The sequence below is a fragment of the Megascapheus bottae genome, chromosome X, assembly GCF_031878675.1.
Source record: "Megascapheus bottae isolate mThoBot1 chromosome X, mThoBot2.hap1, whole genome shotgun sequence".
Taxonomy (NCBI): Eukaryota; Metazoa; Chordata; class Mammalia; order Rodentia; family Geomyidae; genus Megascapheus; species Megascapheus bottae.
This window is the reverse complement of record NC_143547.1, coordinates 65,525,252-65,533,958: the sequence shown is the minus strand read 5'-3', so window position 1 is coordinate 65,533,958 and position 8,707 is coordinate 65,525,252.

The window sequence follows — 8,707 nt, the reverse complement described above, 5'->3', positions numbered from 1 at the left end:
CAAATAGTAAAGGCTAAGAAAAGGTCAAAGATTTGTCATTCAGATTTATCTGATAGTTTGACTGTACTTCTAATATATACCTCCATACAAATTTACTTCTTACTATAGTCACCTTATATAGTTGAAAAATGGCATGCAGAGTTTACGTGTGCAGAAATATATCTAGCCATAGCAATACCCTAGAGTAGTTGAAACTTTCTTTCTTTTAATATGAACACATTGAGCAAAATAGTAAAATAGTCATTAAAAGCAATGTATATCATTTCTTAAACTTGAAATTTATGTGAAACCTAAGTCTTGTTAATAATTGGCCCAGAAATTATATAAAACCTGTAAATATCATACAATATCTTTATTAAAAGTTTACAGATTGTACACATAAATATAATATATATGCATACTTTATATTGATAATGAAATTTATAGAGTAGAACAGATTAAGAACTTCATTGTAATTATACATAACTATGCAATAATATATATGTTGATTTATTTTATAAGATTAAATAAATTTTAATTTACTTTTACGTATTTGTATGAAGAAGTTCAACAAAGCCGTTTGTGAATACAATGTGTTTTGATCAGTGTTACCCTTTCCATATTCACAACAAGGCTGGCTTGAAATGTGACAAAAGTAAATGAAAAGAAAAATTTCCAATCCGTGAACGATGGCTCATGCCTGTAATCCTACTACACAGGAAGCTGAGATCTGAGAATCATGGCTCAAATCCAGCCCTGGCACTAAAGTCCGTGAGACTGTTATCTCTAATTAACCACTAGAAAACTGGAACTGGTGCTGTTACACAGGGGGTAGGGCGGTATCCTTAAGCTGAAGAGGAAAGGGACAATGCCCAGGCGTAAGTCCAAAGCCTTGAGTGAGCAGCTCAGGAGCAGCACCCAGGCCCAGAGTTCAAGTCCAACAACCAACAAAAAATAATCCAGAAAAGAATATATAATGTAAAGTTTGGAAGTAAAGAAAAAGAGACAAAGACATAAAGCATGAAGGAAGTCAGGACGGAAGAAAAGCATTTTTTTTTCTGAATCAGGAATATTGGATGGTGCTTAAAGGATGAAGTAAACTAGCAAGAGTTCTTTGATTGCTACCAAGGCAAGTCATTAGTCAATTTTTGTATAAGTGCATAGAAGATGGTCTCCTTGATTTTGTAATTGATTTATTGTGTGTCTAAACTCAATGCGTACACCCTCAAGAAAAATGTGCTATGAACTGAAAGTCTGAGCTGGTTTAAAACTGGGCCTTAGTTACTTCTTTAAAAAGATGTGTTTCTCAATAAGGTCAACAGAATGTTCAAATACTTTTTAGCAAATGTGGACTAGGAGCAGAAAGAAAGGGCTTTTTTATTATTATGAAAAGGGGGGGAAATGAAAGTTGATCACAGACTATATTAAGGAATGCTGAACAATGTTGGGAGACTAACTCAGTACAAACATTGCAGATTCTTTCTCCCAGAATTATTACGATAGTTATAGCCTTTTATTTTATTCAGATATGGTGATGACAAAAAAACTAGCATCGAGGGTGAGAACTTGCTGTCCTCTTTTGCATTTTGTAACAACATTTTACTTTCAGTAATTCAGAAGGATGGTATTAATTTCCTAAATAGCAAAGTCAAAATATCACAGACAAAAGCCAGACCTTGGTGACTCATGCTTGTAGTGCTATCTCTTTGAGATGTTGAGGTCTGGAAGACTGTGCATCAAGGTTAGCCTTGGGAAAAAAGTTTAGAATTCATCTCCCAAATAAACAGCAAAATGTAGACCTGGAGATGTGGCTTAACTGGTATAATACCAGCTACACAAGCAAGATTAACAAGTGTTTATTTTTCACCTTGAGTTAAACTAAATACCACCAAACATACCTCAGTTTGTGCATTTTTATTGCTGAGATTATTTTCCATGACATTTCCCTCAATTCACAATGCCTATCTAGAGATTTTTCTAGTAAAAGATTTTTTTCTTTCCTTTTCTATCTTGCCCTTATAGAAATCAGTGAGTACAAAAAGTATCTACTGTTTAAGTAAAACTGATTATTTCAGCTATAGTATTTTATAATTATGTCTGCAACATGTCAACCTTTAAGCAAAATATGGCCACAGTTATTTGAATATGGCTTCATGATTATATGATTCTACTATAGATATGAAACATAACATCAATGTCAAGAGAGTATGACTGTGTTTATATGGTGCTAAAAACAGAAATAATGAGAAAATAAAATATTCATACAACTAATTATAGATCATTAAAGACAACAGTTTTATTGTCTTAAAGAAAATAATTCTGAAGAAACTGAATTTTGTAATAATTCAGTAAAAATTGACAAATTCAAAAGACTTTCATGAAGTACTCATTATACAGTCAACATTTTCTTGGGCATGATGAGAAATCTGAAGTATAAAAACAGTAGCAGTGGGCCAGGAGTTTGGCATAGTGGTAGAGTGCTTCCCTAGCATGCACAAAGACCTGGATTCAATTCCTTGCTACCACATATATAAATAAAAGCTGGAAGTGGTGCTGTGGCTCAAGTGGTAGATCTATAGCCTTGAGAACGCCCAAAGATAGTGCTCAGGCCCTGATTTCAAGCCATAGGTCTGACAAGAAAAAATAACAAAAACAAAACAAACAAAAAACAGTAGCAGTATCTGAGTCCTCATGCTGTGCTAGAATTGGTACTAAGCTCATTATCTGAATTATCCCATTTTGATAGCAATTCCTTGAGCTAAAATAAATTACCTCAATTTTCAAGGTAAAAACACTCAAGTATAAGAAACTTTGTGAAAGTCACACAACTAGTATGCAGCAGCACAGCTTAGATATAAGCTAAAAGTAAGTAACCATCTCCACCATATTCCATTTTGTTCTTTCCTTCCCAACCTCTCCTTTTTCTCTTATTAAGGAGTGGTACAAGTGGTTACAATTCATAAACCAGATGAGTACAATGCTTCTTAGATAATGTCAACACTTCCTTCATTTCCCCATTTCCCTCTCTCCTCCCTGCCAACAAATTGCATAGATCATCTTTTACCTAATATATATTCACTGCAATGACTGCATTTGCATTTCTTTCTTCCATTCTTGTGCCCCCATTTTGTAACCTCTAAAACCATTTTAGAGGTAGATTTTTATAAAGTGAATTTGATAAAAAAAAAAAGGACAGTTTCCAACAAATAAGTTCTGAGAAGAAAAGTATCTATTAGGAAAGTTTGGAGCCGGGCACCGTGGCTCACGTCTGTAATCCTAGCTACTCAGGAAGCAGATACCTGAGGATCAAGGTTCAAAGGCAGCCCAGGCACAAAAGGACCTGAGACTCTTATCTACAATTAACCTCTAGAAAAGAGGAAGTGGAGCTTGGCTCAAGGGTAGGACACTAAATTGAGGTGAAGAGCTCAAGGACAGTCCCCAGGCCTAGAGTTCAAGTCCCATGACCCTCCAAAAAAAATAACAACATTTGGGAGGCATTCATTAATTTGCTTAAGGTAGTTAAACATCAAATTGTCCTTAGTTACAGTAATTGGTAAGTTCAGAGAAGTAAATGTTATTTAAATGATAATGTTGATTAAGTTATAATAATGAAAAACATAGAAACAACCCTACAATTCCAAATATAAGAGACATATATAATAATACCATTAATACTAAAACACTCATGGTTTGGAGTTTTTTTTTCTTTTGGTCAATGCATGTTGACACTGAAAGATGGTCAAATTTTAAAAATGAAACATAGCATAATAGTGTGACTAGTAGTATCCCATTCTGTTTTATATAAGCTATACAGAAACAACAAATGCAGAACTTCAATTTATAATTTTTCCCTTTCTCTCATCAGTGTACTGTAATTTCATATAACAAATATGAATTATATTTAGATTGAATTATAGACCATTCTTATTAAGCACTTTTTTAAAAATAATTTTTATTTTGATTAATAGAAGGGTTACATTATATTCACCAGATAGAAGGTGGATAACTTCACAAATATTGATAACCTTTCTCGTGACATGGTCCCGGTTTCCCTCCCACCCTTCCCCATGTTTATCTTGATTTCCGCCTTCCCTATCCAATTTCAAATAACCAATTAAGCACATATAAAATATATCACATAGGGGGCTGGGAGTTTGGCCTAGTGGTAGAGTGCTTGCCTAGCATGCATGAAGACCCAGGTTCGATTCCTCGGTACCCCACATACAAAGAAAAAAGCTGGAAGTGGTGCTGAGGCTCAAGTGGTAGAGTGCTAGCCTTGAGAAAGTCCAAGGACAGTGCTCAAGCGCTGAACTCAAGCCTACGACTGGCATATATATGTATATATATCACATAACAAGTTAAAAAATTGTAACAATACTAACAATATGAGATAACCAAGGGATGGCAAAAGAGATGAGCGATAACATAGTACATTAAGGACAACAGTCACTCATTATATGGCTTTTGTTTCCTTATCCTGGAGGTCCTTACATTTAGTGTCGTACTATTTGGCCTAAAGTCTCTAGATTTTGTTCTATTGTAAATCTCTGCTTTTTATCAGTCAGGGGGCTTGAACTCTGGTGCTGGGGTTCTATTCCGGAGCTCTTCAGCTCAAGACTACCACTCGAGTCACAGTGCCACATGTGATTTTCTGGTGGTTAATTGGAGATAAGAGTCTCCCAGACTTTCGTGCCCAGGCTGGCTTGAATCACTGTCATCAGATATCTGCCTCCTAAATAGCTAGGATTACAGGTGTGATCCACCTGAACTGGTCTTAGCATTTCTTTTTGTATGATTCAGAGAGCTTAAAAATATATCACTTATTTATTGTGCAAGATAAGAACATATGATTCCAGTTTGAAAATGAAGAAAGCAAAGTCAGAAGGCTTATTAATTCAGATTAGTGCTATACTGTATATGTCATTTTATCTTTTTATGCTGAACATGTTGAAATTAATATCAATAAAAATAATCAGAATTATTTCATTATTTATTTTGAGGTATTCCTAAATAGTAACATTTGATTTGATGCTTCATTATCCACATGCTACACACAGCATTCTGAAAAGAAAATAGGCTTCATAGAATATAAAAATGAGTTTATATTTTACTTTTGGACACTTTATTAATTCAAAATATCTCATATTTTAACTTTAAAAAGATGCTTAGAAAAGCATTAATATATTGTAAAAAATTTTAGTGAAATGTTGAAAGTTGAAATATGGAATGTGTTGTAAATATATAGTAAATATATATTGTATTTGGATTATTTGAAATTATGCCTTCCATGGAGAGAATCTGAGATTCTGTTGGACAGAATCTCAGAATGTGTACCACATTACTGAGACTCATGACAGTAGATGCCACAGAAGTTATTTAGAATGAATAAGTAGATTAATGAATGACTGAAAATATCCAGTAAATTTTTCTACTTGAAAATGCAATGCAGATTTGGTTAAATTTCAGGAAAATGCCATTTTAATAGAATCACAAATTCTGAACGTACTCAATAGTGAATATTTTTGAGCAAACACCATGTTTCAATGATTTGATATACATACACGAAAACACAGGAATTCCTAAGTAATATTGTTTTCATTGTGTTCAATTCAATGGAATAAATGAGGCACAGGTGTGCCTTGATCCCTGCGGCTCATATTGCCTTTCAAGTATCCTGTTCCATAGTACACCAGCTGGAGCTCTTGCAGGCATTCATCCAGGTATGCATACTAGTTGAAATTAAAAAGAAATAATGGAAGCAATGTCAGTTTGATTAGTAGAATTCAAATTATGATCCTTTACATGTCTTATGACTTTTCAATTTACACATGCTTATATTGTAAAGTTTGGCAACCAAAGCATTTTTATTTTTCAAAATTTTCTTCTCTATTCCTTTAAAATATTTTAATGTGACAAAACTAACATTTAAAAAAGCAGATTAGCAACACAAAATGTATGATCAATGTCATTCCTTCTAATATTCTCACCAACCACCAACCTACACCTTCCCCAACTTTTCCTAATTTTGTAGGATATGCACTGAAATGTTTTAATGCATTCTCCCTCCTTTTCTAATCTTATTATCAGAGTGATATATAGACTGGTTACAGTTACATTTCCATTCATTAGGTAGTGAGTACTTTACTTCTTGAACATTGCTACCCTCTTCTCATGTTTTATCTCCACTTCCCTCTCCCCATCCCCTCCCAAGTTGCAGAGTTATTTTCCAATATTTTGTCTTGTGAATATTGCTGTTATTCTGGTTTTCTCTTTGTACTTTTGTCTCATCATCTCATTTTTCCCTTTTCCTCCCCTGATTCAAATAAACAAATAAACATATAAACAATATACCAGGTATCACAGTCAGATACAGCAACAACAGATGATAAACCATAAACAATAGAAAAAAGAAAGAGAAAAAGTAAAAAGAGTAACGTAATAACTTCATATAGTACATTAAAAACATCAACTACAGGATTAACCTCCTGTTTCCCTCTCCTGAAGCTCATTTCACTTAGCGTCTTCCTATATGCACATAGATATTGAACTGTTGTGATCCTCTGCTAGGAGAATACTAGACCTGTATTAATTATTAAATAATAAGGAAATCATGGAACCTAGGTTTCTTTGGGTCTAGTTTATTTCAATTCATATGATTTTTTCCAAGTCTTTTCATTTCCTTACAAATGGGAAATGACATTTTTCTAATGGCAGCATAGAATTCCAATATATATATATAATCACAACTTCTTGATCCATTCATCTACTTACGGGCATCTGAGTTGGTTTCATATCTTAGCTATGGTGAATAATGCACAATGAATATGACTGTGCTGGTAGGTTTAGTATGGTCTTGTTTCTGGACACTCGGATAAATGCCCAGGAGTGGGAATCCTGGGTCATAGGGGAGCTCTATATGCAGTCTTTTGAAAAACTGCCATACCACTTCCACAATGGCTCAAGAAGTTTACACTCCCACCAAATGTGGGATGCGGGCCCCATCCCTGCTATCATCACTTGTTATTAGATTTCTTGATAATGTCCATTCTAATTGGTTTGAGGTGGAATCTAAAAGTCATTTTGATTTACATTTCTTTTATGGCCAGAGATGCTGAACATTTCTTCATATGTCCAGTGACCATTCTTATTTCCTCTTCAGAGAATTATTTCTTTAAGTCTTTAGCCCACTTTTTGATGGGATGGCTGTTTCTCTGCAGATTTGTTTTTGAGAGGTTTAATTTTGGGGATTGCAGGTATATTTTAGATATGAGGTCCTTGTGTTTAGCGTGGCTAGTGAAGATCTTATCCCACTCTGTGGGCTTTTTATCTTGCTAGTTATGTCGTTTGCCATACAGAAACTCTGCAGGTTAATTAGTCCAATTTGTCTAACCTTTCTCCTTTTTTATTTTTTATTTAATTTTAATGTATGTGTGATGTACAGAGGAGTTGGTTAGTGAGTATATTCTTGTTGGACATGGTTACCTATCCGAGGTTTTTCTCTCACTTTTCCCTACTCCCACCTCCCCCAAGTTGTAGAGTTCATTTCCAGTGTATTTTTAGAATATTGTTGTTAAATTGGTTCAGACTTTGCACTTTGTCTCACCATTTTGTTGTCCCCCTTCCCTTTCCTAATTCAAATAAATGTATACTAAATATTTCAGGAACCCAAATCAGATATATTAACAACAGTGAATAAATGATAAGGGGAAAAATAAAGAAAAAAAGAAATAACTTCACATAGTACATCAAAACCAACAACCACAAAGAAAACTTGTTTTCACATCCTGGATTTCATTTTACTTAGCATGATCTTATATGGTCATATGTACATAGTTATTGAGCTTTTGTGGTCCTCGGCTAGGAATATCCCAGACGTATACTAATTACTACAAATGAGGGAAACCATGGAGCCTGTGTTTCTTTGGGATCGGCTTACATCACTTAATATAATTTTTTCAAAGTCTTTCCATTTCCTTGAAAAGGGGGCAATGTTATTTTTTTCTGATGGCAGCAGAGAATTCCACTGTGTATAATTACCATACTCTCTTTACCCAGAGATTTATTTTTCTTGTTGTTATTGCTGTTTTAACGTTCTATGTAATTTCCTTGTTCTCTTTTCCCCTTGGTTTTATCATTGTATATATGCATCACATTTTTTTCAACCATTCATCCACTCTCTTTGAGTTTTCCATTCATTTAATGTTAAACTTATGTTAACATGCAAAATGGTAAAAAATATTGTGGTCTGGTTTCCTGGTGTTTTGGGATTTTAGTAGTCTAAACATAGCTATGCTTCATGTGAATATTCACTTTTCTTAAAGAACTCATATTCTGATAGGTCAATACTTGACTTTTCACTTTATATTTTTGGAAAAAAATAAAAGAATAAATGTCTTTTGATTTAGACTTAATTAAATGGATGGATAGATTGATAGACATCAATATATACTTCAGTTGATCCATTGAACTCTAATATAACATATGGGCTCCTGACATGTTATAAACAGAAAGGAATACTTAAAAGAATTACATTGTCAACAGTTCATTTCCTATGTGACACATTTTTGTGTAATTTCCTACTTTTTATTTTTTCATGTGCTAGTTCGGGAGCTTGATCTCAGGGTCAGGCCACTTCTTGGTTTCAGGGTCTGAGCTTTTATTGTCATGAGTAGCATTGTACCACTTTGAGTCACAGATATACTTCTGGCTTTTTGTTGTTGTTGGAAGA